The sequence below is a fragment of the Choloepus didactylus genome, chromosome Y, assembly GCF_015220235.1.
Source record: "Choloepus didactylus isolate mChoDid1 chromosome Y, mChoDid1.pri, whole genome shotgun sequence".
Classification (NCBI taxonomy): domain Eukaryota; kingdom Metazoa; phylum Chordata; class Mammalia; order Pilosa; family Megalonychidae; genus Choloepus; species Choloepus didactylus.
Genome location: NC_051335.1, coordinates 10358686 through 10378722, shown reverse-complemented (window position 1 = coordinate 10378722; position 20037 = coordinate 10358686). Strand labels below are relative to the sequence as shown.

At 44.3% G+C, this 20037-nt stretch overlaps 1 pseudogene; it reads right to left on the bottom strand.

The window, feature by feature from the left end:
• Positions 1–15891: 15891 nt before the first annotated feature.
• On the bottom strand, positions 15892–19456 carry LOC119524010 (annotated as a pseudogene).
• Positions 19457–20037: the final 581 nt, after the last annotated feature.

The following is a 20037-nucleotide window of genomic DNA, read 5'->3' as shown; positions in this document are numbered from 1 at the left end:
TATTCCTGTTACTTAAAATCATGCATTAGACATAATTACAACTTCAGAAAAGCACATAAGCAAAATGATAAAAATCCCTCAACAGTCCTGAATTCTGTGGTCTCCTTGGGGCTCCAGTGTCTCAGCTAGACACCCAGGAGTCGAGGTGGCTCTTAGGCGAGGTGTGCTGTACTGTCCCACAGTCTGATTCTGATCATGCTGACTAGCACACTCTTTGCCAAGGCAGGGGCCAGAGTTATTTTCTATTTCGGTTGCTTTTCATAGATGTAGAATGAAATTAAGCAACCCATAGCTATATGCAGATAATAAACCAACTCAACTGAATGGCAGATGTTAGATGGAGGCCAAACATCCTTTTGTTTAATTCTTCCCATCAATTAGAATAAAAATCTGGTGGAATGTGAAGGGTTGGTGGCACTGGGTTAAATTAATTCATGGTTTTTCTGAGGCTACTTAAGAGAATTTGAAGTTGCTGCCTTTAAAAATGCAAACTGCATTGTGGTATTTACTTATTTTATGTGGGAAGTGGCAGGTTTTAATTTTAACTGCACACCACCTTCTCAATTGTTCCCTGAGCAGAGTAGAAACTTGCAGAAAATTACATGGAAAAAACTGATAATAAAAACGGGGACTGAAATGAGTTTAAAGTTCAAACAAAGTGCATTCCATAGCTGGCATATTCTATAATAATCCATGCACATTTGATAAGGAGAACGCTATGGTGCTCATAGTGTTTTTGACTGTCTCGATACACTCAAAGCAAACAAAATTCATTCTAGAAGAGAAAATGGGTAGGCTCATGATATGCACAAAGAGATAAAGCTCTAGGGTTTTAAGAAATTTTCCCCATTGGATATAAAAGTCTTTAAGAAAAAGAAAAGGGATTGGTTTTATGCTCTGGCCTAAATCATGTGAAGGAAGGTTAAATGACACATTTAAATCTTCAGCCACACACATAGGAAAAAAAAAGCTGGAAAGGAAGGATATCTTTTTACCTTTTTAATGGTCAAGTTCCTCTGTGTGCAGCTCCCTAAAGTGAGGTGCTTGACTTCCAGCTGAAGACATATTCTTGGAAAACCTGCCTCCCCACTTCGTAGAACACTTTCCTTAGGCCACATTTATGGACCTTTACTTTCTGCTTCCATTATGCTCTTTGCCCCATTATCACCAGATATTGAACTAGTCAGCTAGGCTGGGCTGCGCTGCAAAAACACATAACCACTAATAACTTAGTGATTCACAAAGCAAAGTTTTATTTGTTGCACGTGCCACAATCTGAACTAATTCTGCTTTGGCATTCAAAGTGATTGTTTTCCTTACGTGGGCCTTCAGGGTCCTCTCTTGCACCCCACCTTCAGGCAAGCCGGATGCCCAGATAATCCAGGCAGGGGCCACCCACAGGGAAGTGGAGAAAGGAAAAGCATCAAGTTTGCCGTTTCCAGCCGTGATTTCTGTAACTTGCTGCCTCCATGCCTCATGCTCACTTGTACTTTTGTCCTTGACTTGGGTCTGTGCCACCCTGAGCTGGTGCCTGTGAGCAGATGTGTGTGCAGACCTGAATATTTTTTAAGACTTGCAATAGGTGTTACCTTTCTGATCAATGGCTCATTTGCAAGAAGCTCAAATGTACTCTCGGAGACAGAAGGAGACACTTCATTCCAAATTTCACGCAAAAATATGTCCACACTGCATCATATTACTGTGCTGGGGGACGCCATTTTGTTTATAACTAGTCGAATGTATTGGATTTTAAAAAGTATCTTTGAAGAATAATGTAAAATGTCTACACAGACGCAAGAAATTAATGTGAAACATTTAAGCAGCTCAGTTTGAAAGTCACTGCTTTGTTAATTAGCTGATAAGACACTGTGTAAAATCCTGACAGTGCGAACACATGATGGGGAAGCTTTGGTGCGGCAGGGAAGGACTGGTTCTGGAAAGCTCTGATTGTCTTTGGAAGAAGGAAGGCTGTGGAAGGCTAATCCTGTCAGGCTAAGAAGACCATTTAACAAGCTTGTGACATTTTCTTCCCAGAAAGAATACAATACTTCTGTGATCACAGTAATACACTCATCAGCAGTTGTTCCTTTTACACCCTGCCTGGGATGTGGGTGATGCTGGAAGGTACCCAGACCCCTCAGAACTGTGTCCTGTTTCTGAAATAAGGAGAAAGAGGAGGAGGGGGTGGGAAGGAAGGGTAGGGAAGGGAAGGAAGGAGGGAAGGAAGGAAGGAAGCAGAGCATGAAGGGGAGGGGCCGGAGGCTGCGTGGCAGTGGGCTTGGGGTGTCCTCAGGACTCAGAAGGGCAGTTTCAGGGGGCCTGGCCCAGATGTGAACAGAGTCATGGTCACTGGGATGGTCCAAGCTGTGACCATGGGCTTTTGTGTCTCCAGCCCAGGGCAGCTTTCTGAAGAGAAGCTGAACTGGCAGGGCACAGGTTTAGAGGCCAGGAAGCTGGAAGCCAGAGGCCGCCCCCAAAGGAAAAGGAGGGGAGAAGGAAAGGAAATGAGTGCCCCACCCAAGAGGAATTCCTCTAGCCTCTTGTCTCCTCTGGGGCTGGAGGAAATGAGGGTGTAGTGTGACATGAGGACAGGGGGGCATGGTCTTCCAGTGACAAAGGTATTACTGAATTTCAAATCTCAAAGTTCTGCTGGGTTGATCCCTAGAGCCCCTTTTCTGTCACTCAAATCCTTTGACAAGGCTCACAGGCACCCCAAGCAGCAGGCAGCCCTCGGCACTGAGTTGGTCCATCGGGCCCGGCGACTCATGACAAATTCTGTCCTCACACACCTGCCCTGCCTCCTCAGACACTAGCAGGGCCTCTGGAGCTGGTGGACTGTTCACGACCGGAGGGTCCATTGTCAGCTTAGACCCGTTGGCCCCAGGCTTCCCTCTGCAGAGAGGGGGCCCTTTGGTGCAGCGTTTTAGCTGATGCTTGGTTGTGAATGCAAATACATCCTAGCCAATGGGGAGTGAGAAACAGGAACGACCAGATGGGTCAGGACAGAGAGAGAAAGAGGGAAATGGGGGCACTTGTGTGTGTGTGTGCGCGTGCATGAGCACATTGAGGGAGAGGACAGGGTGCTAAGGTTGGAGAAAAGCATGAGCAGGGGGGTCAGCCAGGCAGAGCCGTGTCCCAGGCTTGTGCTTTGAGGTCCATCTGTGTGGGAAGACATGGGGGTGACCCGATAGATGCTGCTAGAAGAGAGAGATGAGCAAGGCGATTCTAGAAGAGGGCTGGGGCAAGTTTGCCAGGGTCTGGGGGTGGGCTGGGGTGGGTAGGGGTGGGAAGGGGTAGCTGTGAGCACTTACTTCCCTGATTTCAGAAACCCCTCAGCCCACAGGCTGCACTTTGGGAACATTCTTTTCCTTCTTTCCCCCTTCACAGCCCTTGCTGACTACGTGACCGCTTCTTACCTGCTAAGGCTGGTTCTGGGAAAGAGAAAGGGCTCCCTGGCAGTGTGATCTGCCCCACATGGGCAAGCTGCTGCAGGGGCATTACTGTGATGGGAGCCAGGCTGAAGCCGCTCAGTCAAGAAACAGAAACCAAACAGGGATTCATTTTTGAGGGGTTATTTCTTTCTGAGTATGGAAAGAAATCTTTTTCTTTCATGTTCTTGTTCACTAGTCTCACCTGCTCATTCTTCAAAGGAAATGTAAGAATCAGTTTGCCAAGTTAAAAATAAAATTCCAATGGGACTTTGATTGTAGTTGTGTCAAATCAATATATTACTGTTTTTCATTAAAACTGAATTTGAGGCGAAATAATAAAGAACCAGACAGAAGGGTCTTGTTTGTTCATTCATTTGTTCATGTACCCAGTAATATCTGCTGAGCACTTACTACATGTTAGGAAAGTGGCTCCGTTGTCTGGGGATGCTAAGAGGCACCTAGGCAGAGAGAAGGGGACGGGCCGGCCCCACACTGGCACGCACAACCTCCCTCGCCTTGCCCTAATCCCAGCCCTGCGGCATCCTGCCTTTAGTTGACATTTTGATATTATCTTCATCATGGATTTCTGTGCATTCATTTTAAGTTTTTAAAACATTGCACTAAAATATTATCTATCATGATTCCTGAGCTTTTGGGTGTGCCCTTAAACTTTTTTAAATTCAATTTTATTGAGATATATTCACATACCATACAACCATCCCTGGTGTACAATGAATTGTTCACAGGACCATTGTATAGTTGTGCGTTCATCACCACATTCGATTTTTGAACATTTTCATTACCATACACAAAAAAGAATAAGAATAAAAGTTAAAGTGAAAAAGAACACCTAAAACATCCCATCCCCCCATCCCTCCCTATTATTCGTTACATTCTGTCCTTATTTTTCTACTCATCTGTCCAAACACTGTATAAAGGGAGTGTGAGCCACAAAGTTTTCATAATCACATGGTCACGAGTGTAAGCTATACAGTTATTCAATTGTCTTCAAGAATAAAGGCAACTAGGTTGCAGTTCAGCAGTTTCAGGTGTTTCCTTCCAGCCATTCCAACACACCAAAAACTAAAAAGGGATATTGATATAGCACATAAGAATGCCCTCCAGAGTGATCTCTTGACTCCACTTGAAATATCTCAGCCACTGAAACTTTATCTTGCTTCATTTTGTTTCCCCCTTTTGGTCAAGAAGATGTTCTCAATCCCATGATGCCAGGGCCAGGCTCATCCCCGGGAGTCATGTCCCACATTGCCAGGGACATCGACACCCTGGGAGTCATGTCCCAGGGAGGGGAAGCGCTCCCTTAAATTTTGCACCCAAGGTTGAGTGTCCCGCTTGCCTCACCCTGGTCCCCAGTCCTGGGGAAGGTAAGGTGACAGCGGAACCAGCAGCGGGGCAAGAAGAGAGAAGGAACATGATTATAGACTTGTCAGTGAGCCAGGATGGCTAGACTGAGGGCCAGGCTGAGGTCTAGGAGTGAGGAACTTCCCAACTTAGCTCAACTTCTACAGGGAATCAAGTGGAACCTCTGAACAGCCTGGCACTATAGGAACACTCCAGAAGGAGTGTCCACACTGTCCAGCACGGGAGCCTCTGGCCACGTGTGGCTGTCGAGAACTTGAAAAGTGGTTCATCACAGGGGTGATGCTCTGCAAGTATAAAGGTCACACTGGATTTCGAAGAAATGGATTTTAGTGAAGAAATACATTTCAGTGAAAAAGCGGATATCAAATAGCTCATTTGAAATAGGTTTTCTATTGATTATATGTTAAAATGGTAATATTTTGGATACATTTGGCTAAATAAAATGCATTATTAAAATTAACTTCATCTGTTTTTTCTTTCTTTTTTTAATGTGGCTACTAGAAAAGTTAAAATTATGCACGTGGCTTGAGTTTGAAGCTCATTCTCCATTTCCGTTGGACAGCATTGGTCTAGGTGGTTAGCAGAGGACGTGTCCTTGAACTCAGTCCAAGGCCCTGATCCCAGGGTCCCAGGAATTTCATCACCCACTGAGGCTCTATGCATCAATATAACCTGTATTAAGATGCTACCACCTCAGAGAGATGGATGTCTGAGCTTACAGGTATCCAGAGATGGGACCCAGAATTACAGCAGGGGAGGAGGGCACTGGAGAGTAATGGGTAGAGAACTGCAGTGGATATCCCTTTTGACCCAGCACCTTTGCACATCTTTCTGACCTTTGGAGAATTCCCACCTTTGAAGTTACCGCTTCCCAAAATGGAAGGAAGACTCTTGCTTTCCCAGCCTCCTTTGCAGCTAGAGACCAGGGCTCAGCCAATCAAACCCACACAGATCAGGGTTTGAATCAGGAGCCAGAGGTACTGGGTGAAATCCATCTGGGTGAGGGTGGCAGCACCAGCCTCTAGGGCCTGTGAGGCAGAGGTTCAGCATTAATGGGTGGGTGGTGCCAGCTGTTGTGATTGTGCCCAGGAGGTGGCAGGGATGTCTCTACAAGACCACCACTTTGGTGAAGTCTCTGGGCATTTTTCTTCTCTGCAGAGCCTTTAAACTAGTTCTCTGGTCTTTCAGAGATTCTCTATGGTCTTCAAATCTGTTGCCAGCTAGAATGGCTTCTGTTGTCTGCAACAAAAATCCAGACTTACGTGCAGGGCCTTGTACTCTTGCTGCTCAGTCTCCAAGTACTCAAGTGATTCTGCAGGCAGCCAGTGACTCTTGCTTGAAGATCTATGTAGCATTCATCACTGTGATAGAAGCTGAAGGGATTCAGGAAACCACAAGACTTCATTTCCTTAATCCAGCAACTCATACAAGGTGACGTGTGGCGATTGGCATCCAGTGCCAAGGCCTTCCATGGGACAGAGGAAAATAGTTTCTGATTCCTCTCCAGCTTAGAGCTACGTTTAGCTCTTCAGTTTGAATTTGCTCATATAATTATCTGCCCACTCTGTTTCTGGCCACCTGTTCTCAAATCAACCTTGAGACTAAGGCTGTTCTGGACACACACACGCAAATACACACACAACCCCAATTAATTCACTGCCTGCAAGTGAGTTTACCAACCTACTTCTTGTGCCAAGGAATGAGAATCATGGGGAGTGTGTTCCTTGTAAAAAGGGGGATACGTTTTCAAATCATACACCTAAAAGTTTGCAAACATCAACTCTAGTGTTTGGATTTCCCCCATGTAGGCTCTGAGATGTGGGTTGAGGTGATCCCAAGAGGCACAGTGAGGGTGTGCTGACCAGCCTCTGAGACTCTGTGAAGAACATGACTCAACATTGGTCCCCCATGGGGTCACCGCCACCTCCCACCCCTCACTTTTCAAGAGTTGCTCCTGGAGGTGTTAACTCTGCAGTGCTTCTGGCTTGCCCTGAAAGAACCAAGAAGGCCACTGGGGCCAGATGAAGTCCTCTGGCACTCTCAGGTGCCTGAGGCAAGAGTATCTCAGGGTGGGTGGGAACTGTCCACCACAGCTGTACTTGACCTTCACAAGGGCCAAGGGGATATGGGCAGGGCACCAACAGTGTTGGCCACATCTGTTCAGTAAAATTTTCCCTGTGATTCCATTCTTGCATTCACCAAATATTTATTAATCATTCACTATGTTTTCAGCATGCGTTTTGGCATGGAGATTCAGAAGTGGACAAAACAGATGCAAATCCTTCACTCCACAGCTTATTTTAACAACTATTCTAGGAGGATAAGTTCTACCGATCACAAATGCTTAGCAGGTTTTCAATAGTAATATGTATTCATTTAATACTACCGTGTCTTCAAAATTGTATGAGTTGGATGAAATAGGAACATTTACTCTTTTTGTTATCTCATTTAAAAAAATCCCCACAATTTCTAAGAATGTTAGGGCTTGAAGTGCTCTTAAAGATAATCTAACAGAAGCAAGAAAAGATGAACTCACTTTCTCAAAGATACATAGCAGGACCAGGATGAAAATGTCAGAATTCTTGGTAAACTTCCACAATAGCACAACATTGACCAAGTCTGGCTGTTAATTTAAAGAAAAAAAATGTTTTGAGTACACCCTACAGTACTTCGGTGGTAGGAGTGTAAATTGGTGCAAACTTTCTCTATGATTGGCAATGAACATTAAGCACTTTAGAAGTAAATATTCCCATTGACATAGTAATTCAGCTTTTAGGAATTTATCCTAAGAAAATAATCAGAAAATAATTGCCAAAGACTTATATACAAGGAATACTAATTTAGGCATTCAAAAAGCATGTTTTCAAAGAGTATTTAGTAATCTGGGAAAATGCAATATAATACTTAGTGAAGAAATGAGGACACACAACTTCATATACTAGATGGTCTCATTTTTTCCAGAAAGATCCACACAGAGAAGAAAATACAGCAAAGCAGTAGATATATCTGGATGGTGGGACTGCATGGGATCTTCTTTCTTTCTTATATAATTGGTTATTTTCTCCAGTGGACACGTGTTATTTTACTTTATTTTTTTATTGTAAATATTATGAGATCTTTCACGTGTTATTTTTTATAACCAGAGAAAATAAACCTCAGAAAAACGTTTGCCTCATTTTTACCTCCAGGTGTTGTGGTAAGTGCTGGGAGGGTGCGCAGTGGATCTTTGTGTGTGTATTAGTCTTGAACAGAATCATACTGTCCGGAAATAGGCTCACAATGTTCAGAAGCCTTGTAGCTAGTGTGCCATTTGAGGGTGCATTTTGCAATGCCTGCCTTGCTTGTCCTGTTTGACCCTCTGGAGCTGTGTCTCCATTTAGTGAAGCACTTCCCTTTTCCCCACAGGCATCCCATAGAGATGGGTCCCTTGTCCACATCCTCCTCATGCATTCCTGCTTTGTGGCTTCTGTTTTTTTGTTTCCTTCCTTCCCATCACCTTCCCCTTCATTGTTTCTTTTCATTCCTCTTAGAGAAGCAGAATCCCATGCTGCTGTTTTTAGCCTTTCACCCCACTCAGTTTCTGCAACAGAGTCTGATGGGGACTTTGTCTCATCTTACCTACTAGGTTGTGCTTTAAGAATTGCCTTTGGGATTAAACACTTACCATGAAGATGAAAGAAAATGAGCCACCTATTAAATATATCATCTTTGGACTTTCGAGAGATGGCAACTTTGCCAAGCACCACAGGAGCCCACTGCTCCGCATGACAACACTTCCTGAAATGCGTGCTCTCTTCCAAAGCAACCGAAGAACACAGACCCCCTTCTTTCCCCAAACAAGGCTGTTGTTTTTGTCCCCCAGGTTGCCACCATGTGGGAATGTTGTGGTGTGAGAAAATATCAACACCCAAAATGCAGCTCACACTTGCTTTCCATGAACTCTGAAGGGGCCATTAATCACTCTTGGTCCTCGCCTCTTTCCCCTGTCTTCATCACAGAGAAGCTGTTCTTGTCATTTCTGAGGACTATCTATGGGTGGTGACTAACCCTTGGCATTGTCCATGTGGTCTGATGGGAATGGACCAGAGTCTCCGTAGCATCAGCCTGGAGAGTTCAAGGGCAACTGGGGAGGCCCCATGGCAAAGTGCAGCCAAGCAGAAGGGAATGAAAACTCTGGGATGAGAGTAGTCTGAGGCTAGTTCCCTTTTGCTTGCTGGTGATGCAGTCTTGCATCTTTGCTGACTGAAGCTCTGAAAGGACTTGTATTTTTGTCCCTGGATCAGCTGAGTGAAAATCACAGTTTGGGCAACATTCCTTAGAAAACCCCTAAATCAAGCATCTTTTCTTTTGGAAAACTTGCACTACTTATTTGAGTGCTACTATAGTTCAAGCCCATGAGATATACTGTACCGTGTTCTTTGGGGTGTAGTGCTGGAAACAGAAACCTCTTAGATATTTAAACAAAAAGGGCTTGAATTCAGGGAATTGGGTGCTTACCATATTGTTGGAAGAGCTGGTTGGGGAAGTTCTGGGCCAGGCCTCCAGGAATGACTGCCAGAACATCACAGAACTGATGACCTACAGAAATCTTACTATAGTCACAACCAGGAAGATGCTGAATCAGAAGGCTGCCACTGTAACACATTCCCAGGGAACCAGGAAGACACCGTTGATGCACCTCTTGACGTCCTGGAGGTACAAAGTAGGCATTGGAAAGCTGCTTCAGAAACACGCCACATCCCTGTTCGAAGGTGGACAAACAGCAGGAAGATGCCTCTGCTGCACACATGCCCTCCCATTGGTGACACCTGTTCACATGCAGAATGCTAGCTGCAAAGAAGTCTGAGAAATATCATTTTCTAGCTTTCCAGTAAGTATAATAAGGCACAATGGATAGAGGTGGGAATGGATGGTGAGTGCCAAAAGACCACAGCAACATGCATAGCTCTGGGAAGGGGGCCAACCTGAAAGTATGCAGGGGTCCCAGCTGGGGATGGTTGAGTTCCAGCAGGGAAGAGAGAAGACTGAACCCATCAAAGAACAGTCCCTGGTCCGATTTTTAGCAACATGTAGTAAGCTGAGGAGACCATATCCTCACTGGGAAAGGGGCTTGGCTTTTGGAGGTACAGAGATTGTTGATATTCAGGGTTAGCTAAAGACAGTGTGATTACCTGGCACATAAGTTGGATGGGAGGTAGGGAGGTTCAGAAACAAAAGCATAGTCCTTGGAAAGAGCTGGTGAGGGCTCAGTTCTCTGGCAGCTGACTCCCCTGGCACAAAAAGAGCTGTGGAAGGGGGATGGGGAGAAGACATATCAAGAAACACCAAGTCCTGGCCAGTCCCAGGCAGAAGGAGGTCTGATGATTAGATGGGATCTCTGGGCTGAAGGGTGGGAGATTGGCTTAGTAACCCCAATTCTTTATCCCTCTCTGTATCCACACTCTTTGTCTTGTAATTTGGCATCTTCTCTTATAAGAGGCAAAGCATGCTTCTCTACCCCTTGATTTTGGCCTTGGCCTTGTGTTTTACTCTGGACCATGGCATGTGGGAAGAGGTAGCAGAGTTCCAGTTTTGAGCCCAGGCCTTAAACTGTGTTCCACATTTCTGATTGCTCTCTCTCATTCTTCTACCATCTCCATGAGAAGAGCTTCCCCCTTGGTAGCTTCTGCTCATTCATCCTAGGTCCAAGAATTAACCCATGTAGAAGAGACTAGAGCCCATCCTGTAGCAAGGAACCAAGCCCAACTGGATCTACAGCGTAAAGGAGGGCCTCCTAGCTGAACCCAAGCTAGTTCAGCTGAACCCCGGACAACTAACAGGTGTGTGAGAAATAAATGTTTATGTTGTATGCCACTGAAATTGGGTGATTGTTGTTATGCAGCAACAATGGACTTATATGGGGACTGTCACTGAATACGAAGAAGGTTATTATTTCCAGGCCTTTCAACCAAGAGTACAAGGAGAGCATCTACAAATCCCACCCTGGTCTCTGCAGGTTCTGAGGAATGATGGGGCAACTTGATGTGTTTGGGTGACCTTTGGGGACAACTGAAACAGCCAAAATACGTCAGTGATTGACACCCAACTCATAGCCTGTCTTCCTCGGTGACCTCAGATAACTACTTATCTTTGCATCTCACTGTCCATCTGCAAATGGAGTTGAAATCTGCCTTATGCATCCTCTTGGTTTATTGTGAGGCTCACAGGAGAGAAATGATGCTTTGACATCATTTCATAAAAGGTCAAGAACTATTTACTTATTTATATTAATTCATTTAATTTAAAATTTTTTATTTTGAAATACAGATTCACAGGAAGTTGCAAAGAAATGTACAGGGAGGTCCCATGCACTCTATACCCCACCTCCATCAGTGCTGACATCTTGCATAACTACAGTACAATATTAGAACCAGGGAATTGACATTGAGACAATGTACAGAGCTTATTCAGATTTTGCCATTATACATGCACTCATGTGTGTGTGTCTGTGTGTATGCATGTGCGTACAGCTCCATGCAATTTTATCACATGTGTAGCTTTGTGTAATTACCACCACAATCATGGTACAGAACTGTTTCCTCCTCACAAGTCTCCCTCGTGCTACCTCTCCGTAGCCACACCCTCTCTCCCTGGCAACCACCAATCTGTTTTCCACCTCTATAGTTTTGTTATTTCAAGAATGTTATATAAATGGAATCATAGTATGCAACTTTTTGTGATTGGCTTTTTCATTTAGCATTATTCCCTGTAGACTCATCCAGGTTGTTGCATATATCGATAGTTCATTCTTTTCATTTCTGAGCAGTATTGAGTGAGCGATGTCCCATTCAAGATATGGATGCATCACAGTTTGTTTAACTGTTCACCCACTGAAGGATATCAGGGTCACTTCCCATTTGGGGCTATTATGAATAGAGCTGCTACAAACATTTGTGTAGAAATTTTTGAGTGAACCTAAGTTTTCATTTCTTTGGGATAAGTAGAATTTCTGGTTGTATGGTAAATGCATGTCTAGTTTTATAAGAAACTGCCAAAACTATTTTTCAGAGTGGCTGTATCATTTTACATTCTCACCTGCAATGTCTGATAGTCAATTTTCTCTGTAGCCTTTGGTGTTATCAGTATTTTATATTGTAGACATTCTGTTAGGTGGGTTGTGATATCTCATCATGGTTTTAATTCACATTTCCCTAATAGCTAATGATGTTCAGCACCTTTACATGTGCTTACTTGCCATCTGACTATTCTCTTGGGTGAAATGTCTGTTCACGTGCTGTGCCCATTTTCTAACTGGTTTTTTAAATGTTTGATTTTGACAGTTCTTTATATATTCTAGACACAAATCTTTTGTTGTATATGTGGTTTGTAAATATTTTCTTTCAGTCTGCAGTTTAACTTTAAATCCTTTTAACAGGGTCTTTCATAGAGCAAAAGTTTTTACTTTTTATGAAGTTTCAATTTATCAATTTCTCCTTTTATGGGTTGTGCTTTTGGAGTTATCTACAAACCTTTTGCCTAGCCCTAGATCCCAAAGATTCCCTCCTATTTTCCAAAGGGTTTTATAGTTTTATGCTTTACATTTAAGTCCATGATCCATTTTGAGTTAATTTTTGTAGAAGATGTGAGGTTTAGGTCAAGGTTCGTTTTTTTTCTGTCTATGGACATCCAATTGCTCCCATACTTAATGTGTTGAAAAGGCTATCCTTCCTCCATTGAATTCTTTTGCACCTTTGGTGAAAAATCAGTTGGGCACATTTGTGTGGGTGTCTTTCTGGGTTCTGGGTTCTGTTCTATTGGTTTAGGTGTTTATCCCTCTGCCAGTATCACACTGGCAGGATTACTGTGGCCATACAGTAAATCTTAATATTTGGTAGAGCTATTCCTCCTACTTCATTCTTTTTCAAAATTATTTTAGCTATTCTAGGTCCTTTGCCCTTTCATATAAATTTCAGAATAATCTTGTCAATGTCTATAAAAACCATGCTGGGATTTTGATAGTAATTGCACTAAACCTATAGATCAATTTGAGGAGAACTGACGTCTTTACTATGTTGAGTCTTCTGATTCATGGGCAAGGGTCTATCACTCCATTTATTTAATTCTCTTTTAATTTCTTTCACCAGCATTTTATAATTTTCAGTCTACAGATCCTTACATATTTGTGTAGGTTGATGCCTAGGTATTTCATTTTCTTTGGAGTGACTGTAAATGGTATTGTGTTTTAAATTTTGCTCTCCATAGGTTCATCATTAGTATGTATAAATGTGATTGATTTTTTTGTGTTTATCTATATCTGCAACTTTGCTGGAATCACTTATTAGTTCTTGGAGTTTTATTTTTAGATTCCTTGGGTTTTTCTGTGTAGACAATCATAACATTTGCAAATAGGGACCAGCTTTCTTTCTTTCTTTCCAGTCTGTATACCTCTTATTCCTTTTCTTGCCTTATTACCCTGGCTAGGGCTTTCAGTAATATGCTAAACAAAAGTAGTGAAAATGGACATCCTTGCCTTGTTCCAGATATGGGAGGGAAATTATTCAGTCTTTCACCATTAAGTATGATGTTAGGCTGTAGAATTTTTGTAGATGTTCTTTATAAAGTTGAGGTAGTTCCCGCAATTCCTAGTTTTCTGAGCACTTTCATCATGAATGGGTGTTTTCAAGAACTTTAAAAATGTTAGATTTTTCTTTTAGCATTTAAAAAAAAAATGCTTAACTGATCTCTTGCTCTATGTGAAGTTCTGCTAACATGAGGACACATCATTCTCCTGGTCAGCTCTGTCCCTCCTGTATGGGCTGAGAAGACACAGATGAGGGTAGGATTTATTGCTGGCTGGAACTGAAGAAAAAATGAAGAGGAGATATCTCAGAGTCCTGCCCAAAGGGGTCTATTACCAAGCAATCCAACAAAATATGGTACATGGGGCTGGGAGGGTATATTGGCTTCCTCTTATTGCCATAAAAATTGCCACAAACTTATTGGCTTAAAACAACATGCACTTATTCTCTTATGGATCTGGAGGTCAGAAGTCTAAAATCGAAGCATTTGCAGGGCTGTGTTCCTTCTGGAGGCTTCAAGGGAGAATCTGTTTCCTTTCCCTTTCCAGCTTCTAGAGGCTCGCTCCAACCTCTGGCTGAAGCCTCACATCTGCTTGGTCTCTGACCCTAACTCTCCTGCCTCTCTCTTATAAGGCCCCTTGTGATTACATTGGGCCCATCTGGATAATTGAGGATAATCTCCCCATTGCAAGGTCCTTAACTTAATCACCCCTGCAAAGTCCCTTTGGCCACATAAAGTAATTTATTCCCAGCTTCTGAGGATTAGGACATGGACATCTTTGGGGGGGGGGGCACTATTCAGGGGCCACAGGTTGTGGCCCTGATGAGGTATTCTAAAGAGTGGGGATTTGGATTAGACAGACCACGGTTTAAATTCCCGCTCCAGATTTACAAACTGTATGACTTGCAGTGAATTTCTTCATCTGGCTCAAACTTAGTTTCTGCATCTTCCAGATGGCAATCTGTATGGTGGTAGAGATGGCAGCTGTCTATCCAAAATTTGCATACCCCTTTCATAGCACACGGTTGCTTCCCAGTCATTTCTCAGGACCCTTGGCATTTGGGCGGAGCTCACAGGACTAGTTCTCCCTGATGGAAGTGATGTTGGTGTCACTTATGGGCTGAGGTGCGTATGAAGTAGATGTGCATTCTTCACATTCTCTTCTTCCATTTGCTGACTACACGTTGGCTCCAGGTGACCTTGGATGCCTAATGATGAAAATGGTGAAGCTTCCATTAGCCTGGGTCCCTAACTAGCTCTGTGGAGCAGAGTCCCTCTGCCCCTTACCGTCAAACTGGACACCTGCGTTGACTGTAGTGTGAGCTGGAAATTAACTTCTCCTGTGTTAAACCACTGAAATCTGGGGTTTATTCATTACAGCAGCTAGCAGTGCCTTGAGCGATACATCTGCCTGCAGGGTAGCATTCCCTGGGACGATAAAATGAGCGTTTGTGTATAAAGCCCTTGTTATGATGGTAAGGAGTAAGGTACGAAGAGATTGGAGAGTCATGAACCTGTCTGCCTAGAGCCAACAGTCTCAAACCTGAGTTGCTTCAGAATCTCCCTCAGGGCTTGTGAAAACCAGATGCTGGGCCCCTCCTCCAGAGTTTCTGATCGAGGATGTCTGGGGTGGGGCTTCCGACACTCTGAACCTCTGCTCACGCTTCCCAGGCTTGCCTGTCTTTTCTGCTTGGCCGTGACCTCTGTGACGGCAGGCACTGCGTCTAACTTGTTGGCAACACCATCCCCAGAATTAGGACAGCACCTGGCAAACAGAAGGCCCTCAACCAGTATTGGAGAAGGAAAACAGGAACAAGTTGCTTGGCTTCGGCACCAAGGGCTGAGTTATACCAGTGGGCTTCAGTTAAAGGGTTTGAAGCTTTTCTTCTCTCCCAAATAGCCTCAAATGGGCTTCTTGTCTCTCCAGGACCCTGCTGGCCAAGGAGAGGTTGCAGCAGTGACAGGTTGTGGCCTGCGCTGTTGTCTGGCCGAGCAGATTTTTCACTTTTCATTTTTGCTGGTATCTATTGGAAGAGCTCCCGGGATTGATGCAGCTGTTTGCATCCTGGAAAGCATATCCATTCTGCTATCAGGAAAAATATATTTTGCCTTTGCATTCTGGGAGTTTCATATATGAATGAACGTATTCACTTGATCGTGAAGGAGGATCTCATTTCGGAGAGCTGTGCTGCCCATTTGGGAAAGTGCATGGAATACATTTCCTCTCAGCAGGGCTTCCCTGCAGAACATCAAGCAAGGGTTTTGCAGCAATCAGCCATGCTTCTCCACAAGTGGCTCCACACGGAGGCTGAGGCGGTGGCCTTCTCCTGGGCTGGGCCGAGCTCCCAAGCAGCTATGAAAAAGCCAATGTGATCCAGAAAATTGGGAGCCGGGGGTTCCAAAGAGTCCGATTTTGTGTACTTGGCAATTTTGCCAGAGGCAGGCTCTGAACTATCTCTAGCTCCCTATGAAGTAGATAGTTTGGCATCAGCAATTTCAAAGAGTCATTCCAATTTCATCAGATGAAAGCCAGCTGGGGGGCAGAGGCTTGGCAGTGGGTGTGGAGGGCTATGGGGCTCCCTGGCTGCGTGCTTTCATCCAGGCTGGTGGCCGGGGGGCCGGTGCACCAGTGCCAGTGCTGGGGAGAGAACCAGGCAGGAGGGCAGGAGGTGGGATCCGTTTGGGTTTGTCCAGGGTTCTGTCAAGACAGAGGAGACTTTCCCACATCCCCACCCACTTGGGTTGCGTTGAGAGGTCTGAGCCATATCCAATTTCAATTTCTTGGGCTAAGTTCTCCTCCAGTATAAACAAACTTTTGTAAAAACTGAGTACTAGCAAGGATCAAGAAGCTGTTTTTCCATTACACTTGCTTTCCTCTGGTTGGTTGTGAAGTAGCTTTTTCAATAATGGAGATCCCAAATTTTGGCCTCAGGGGATCTGGAGGGGATCTCTACTGGGGAGGCCATGAGGGGAAATTCAGTAGGAGCCTGCTGTGTGTTTGGGTTTGTGCTGAGGGATTTCACTTGTATTGAGTCTGGGGAAGTGGGAATTTTTGCCCGTTTCCCACTTAGGGTCTTGGAGTTTAACTGTAATTCACAATGTGGTGCAATGTGGGTAAAAGTAAACATGTCTATGAAAGTCGTCTGTGTGGCCAGCCCAGGCCTCAAACTCAAGTTAATTGCTGCCAAAATCTCCTCGCTCAGCCAACGTTTCAATATCAAGCTATTCTCTAACTGGAGTTTTTCATTTCCCTTTGGGCATTTGGGGAGATTTGGTGTTTTATGTGGTGATTGTCTAAGAGCTCCATTTTCCCCCGTTTCAAATTGCTGCTAATGTAACCTCATCTGAACTAAGAGGAGCCTAATTTGGGATGTCTCCAGCCATCTGTCTTTCATTTGTATTTTCCCATTTTCATTCCAGAACTTTCAGAATTGGTTTTCCTGCTCTGGTTTTTGGGCTACTAGACCTGCCAATGATTTGGTGAATTTGTAGGTTCAGCTCTTTGTGTCATCGGCTAGTGTCCACTGATGGCTTGGAATCATGGGAGATTTGTGTTTCAGAAGCTTATAATGGGTTGCCTGTATTTTAATTTCAGCTTCTTTCTTCCAGACATGGTAGTAAAACGAGAGGTTACTGAATAAGTACATATGATTTTTAGTATATATATGTAAATGAATTCTGTGTTTATGATTGCTGAGGGATTACCTCAGAAATTTAAACTTTCTCATTTAGGCTCTATATATAGTTTATAAATGTTTGCTGTGGATTTGGCTCCTTTGAAATATTCAAGTACGAGCTAAGATTATCTTTTAATTCTAAGCTTTATGTCAGTCGCAAATTGTAACAGGAATAGTTTGCTGTGGAGGCACTGAAGGCACATTTGAGTTTGTACAAAACTCTATGGGTAAGAAAAAGACATTGCAGGGCAGTGAGTGGCTGTTCTGCCCCTGGCTCTTGACTCCTGTCCCAAACACCTGTCACCCACTTGTAGATAAAGGCAGGTCCAAGGATCCTGTGGTCCTTTCTCTGGGCCCTTTCCACCCTTCCCTCCCCTCCCCTCCCCTCCCCTCCCGTTTTCTTTTCCCTTCTCTTCTCTTCTCTTCTCTTCTCTTCTCTTCTCTTCTCTTCTCTTCTCCTCTTTTCTTTTCTTTTCTTTTCTTTGCAAAGGGGTTTATTTGGTTACACAGTTAAGGTCTTAAGGCTGTAAAGTGTCCAAGGTAAGGCGTCAACAAGCGGGTACCTTCACTGGAGGATGGCCAATGGCATCCAGAAAACCTCTGTTAGCTGGGAAGGCATGTGGCTGGCATCTGCTCCAAAGTTCTCAGTTCAAAATGGCTTTCTCCCAGAACGTTCCTCTCTAGGCTGTAGTTCCTCAAAAATGTCACTCTTAGTTGCTCTTGGTGTGTTTGTCCTCTCTTAGGTTCTCTGGAGCAAGAGTCTGCTTTCAACAGCCGTCTCCAAAATACCTCTGTAAGCTGCAGCTCCTGTGCTTTCTTCCAAGTGTCCCTCTTGGCTGTAGCAAGCTCGCTCCTTCTGTCTGAGCTTATACAGTGCTCCAGTAAACTAATCAAGGCCTATGCTGAATGGGCGGGGCCACACCTCCATGGAAATTATCCAATCAGAGTTATCATCCACAGTTGGGTGGGGTACATTTCCATGGAAACAACCTAATCCAAACGTTCCAACTTAATCCCCACTAATATGTCTGCCCCCACAAGATTGCATCAAAGAACATGGCTTTTTCTGGGGGCATAATATATATAAACCAGTACAGGAGGCTCCTCAGGAAGCTAAGTAAAGAACCACCATATGAACTGACAATCCCACTACTCAGCATATATCTTAAGAGGTGAAAGCAGGAATTTGAACAGATATTTGCATGCCAATGTTCATAGCATGTGAATGATGATTCACAGTTGCCAAAAGATGGAAGCAATCCAAGTGTCCATGAACTGATGAATGTTTAAATAAAATGTGGTGTATACATACAGTGGAATATAATTGAGCCATAAAAAGGAATGAAGTCCTGATACATGTGACAACATGAATGAACCTTAATTTCTATCCTTGCTCTGTGAGGAAAAAGCTGTCCAATCATAAAAAAGTCTGTTCCTGATGGCTAAAAAAAAAAATCTGTTCCTTTATTTGACCATGGTTTAGAGTAATAGTTTTTCCTAAAGCTGGAGTATGTAGTTGTAGAGCCACACTCAAATATAGGGTCATTTTCCTCAACAACACAGGGGACTTTTGTCCTTAAAAAATTCTACAGTTAAACTTTCTTCATCCAAAATAATAGAACCATCTTCTGCCACCTTTACTTGAGGAACCAGCAATGGCCCATCATCAGTCTCTTCTTCCATTTCTTCATTATCTTCAGCATCAGTAGTACTCTTACCTTCTTGTTCTCTTGCCTGGACTGGTATCGATTTTTCAGTTTTCTTTTCTTGTTCCAGTGAAGAAGTCATTGGATTGTTATCTGGCAGGTAATATATGAAGTCTCTCATTGTCATTTTTGAACGATCTGGTGGCCTCTGACTTTCATTTATGGCATATTTGTTCTTCCACTGTTTCTTCTCTTTTCTCAATTCTTCTTTTAATATTTCCCGCAGTTTATGGGCTTTATATACTCTATATCTGTCTGAGCATAGCTGTTTTTCTTTTGTTGGAATGGGGCTTGACTGTGGAACTTCTTGATTAACTGTCGATAAGGAATGAGGTTCTGAAGGAACACTGCCACTATGTTTAACCAGACTAGAAGTACTTGATATTCGTTTTCTTCTCTGTGAAACAGTAGAGGAAGACTTACTGAATTCTTCAACATCATTCTCACCATCAGTCTTTTCATCACTCCTCCTGGGAAACTTTTCTTGGGGTGCCACTCTCCTGAAGTCCACTGGGGGCACATTTGTGGGCTCCACTGGGTTTGGAGCAGAGGCTGCTGCAGTCTCCGGAGCAGGGGCTGCTTCAGGCTCCAGCAACCTGGGACCCTCTAGTCCATGGGGGGGATTGGGGGCGGTGGAGCCCCTAGAGCTGATACCAGGCCTGACATTGGGCTTCATGCTAAGGCGTGCCCTGTGGAACATGGTGGAGCCAGGGGGCCTGGGGAGGCGGCACCACTGCCGCTCTCAGCCCCGAGCCCCGGGGGCTGCCTGGAAAGGGGGTTAGTAACAACACCCTTCCCACGAAGCCGCACCACCCGCCCAAAGGGCAGTTACTACAGCTTCTCGCCTCTGCCGCCTCCTTACTCCCGCTGATGCCTCTTCTTCATGACCCTCCTCCACCAGTTTCTGAGTTTTGCCAACTTTTACTCCAAAACCTTGGTCCTGCAGCCCTAGTTTGGATCCTGGCCCTCTAGCCTAAATCTGGTGATGACCCTTCTAGAGCTTCACTCCAGGTCCCGACTCCCAGTGTCCAGTTTGCCAGGGGTTGGAAACTGAGCCCCAGTCTGGGCCCTCGTTTCAGGCCTATGTCAGTTAATGCAGGACTGGAGGGCATGGCCCTCTTTCCAAAGGACTAGACTGCCAGGGAAGTTTCTGGTTAGGAAAGAGCAGCCCCAAGGGCCTAGGGTACTGGAATGCAGACCCTTATCCTTTTTAGCCAAGGCCCAAGAGAATGTCAAGATAACCCATTTATTAGGCCCAAATAGTCAGGGAGGGGTTCTTGA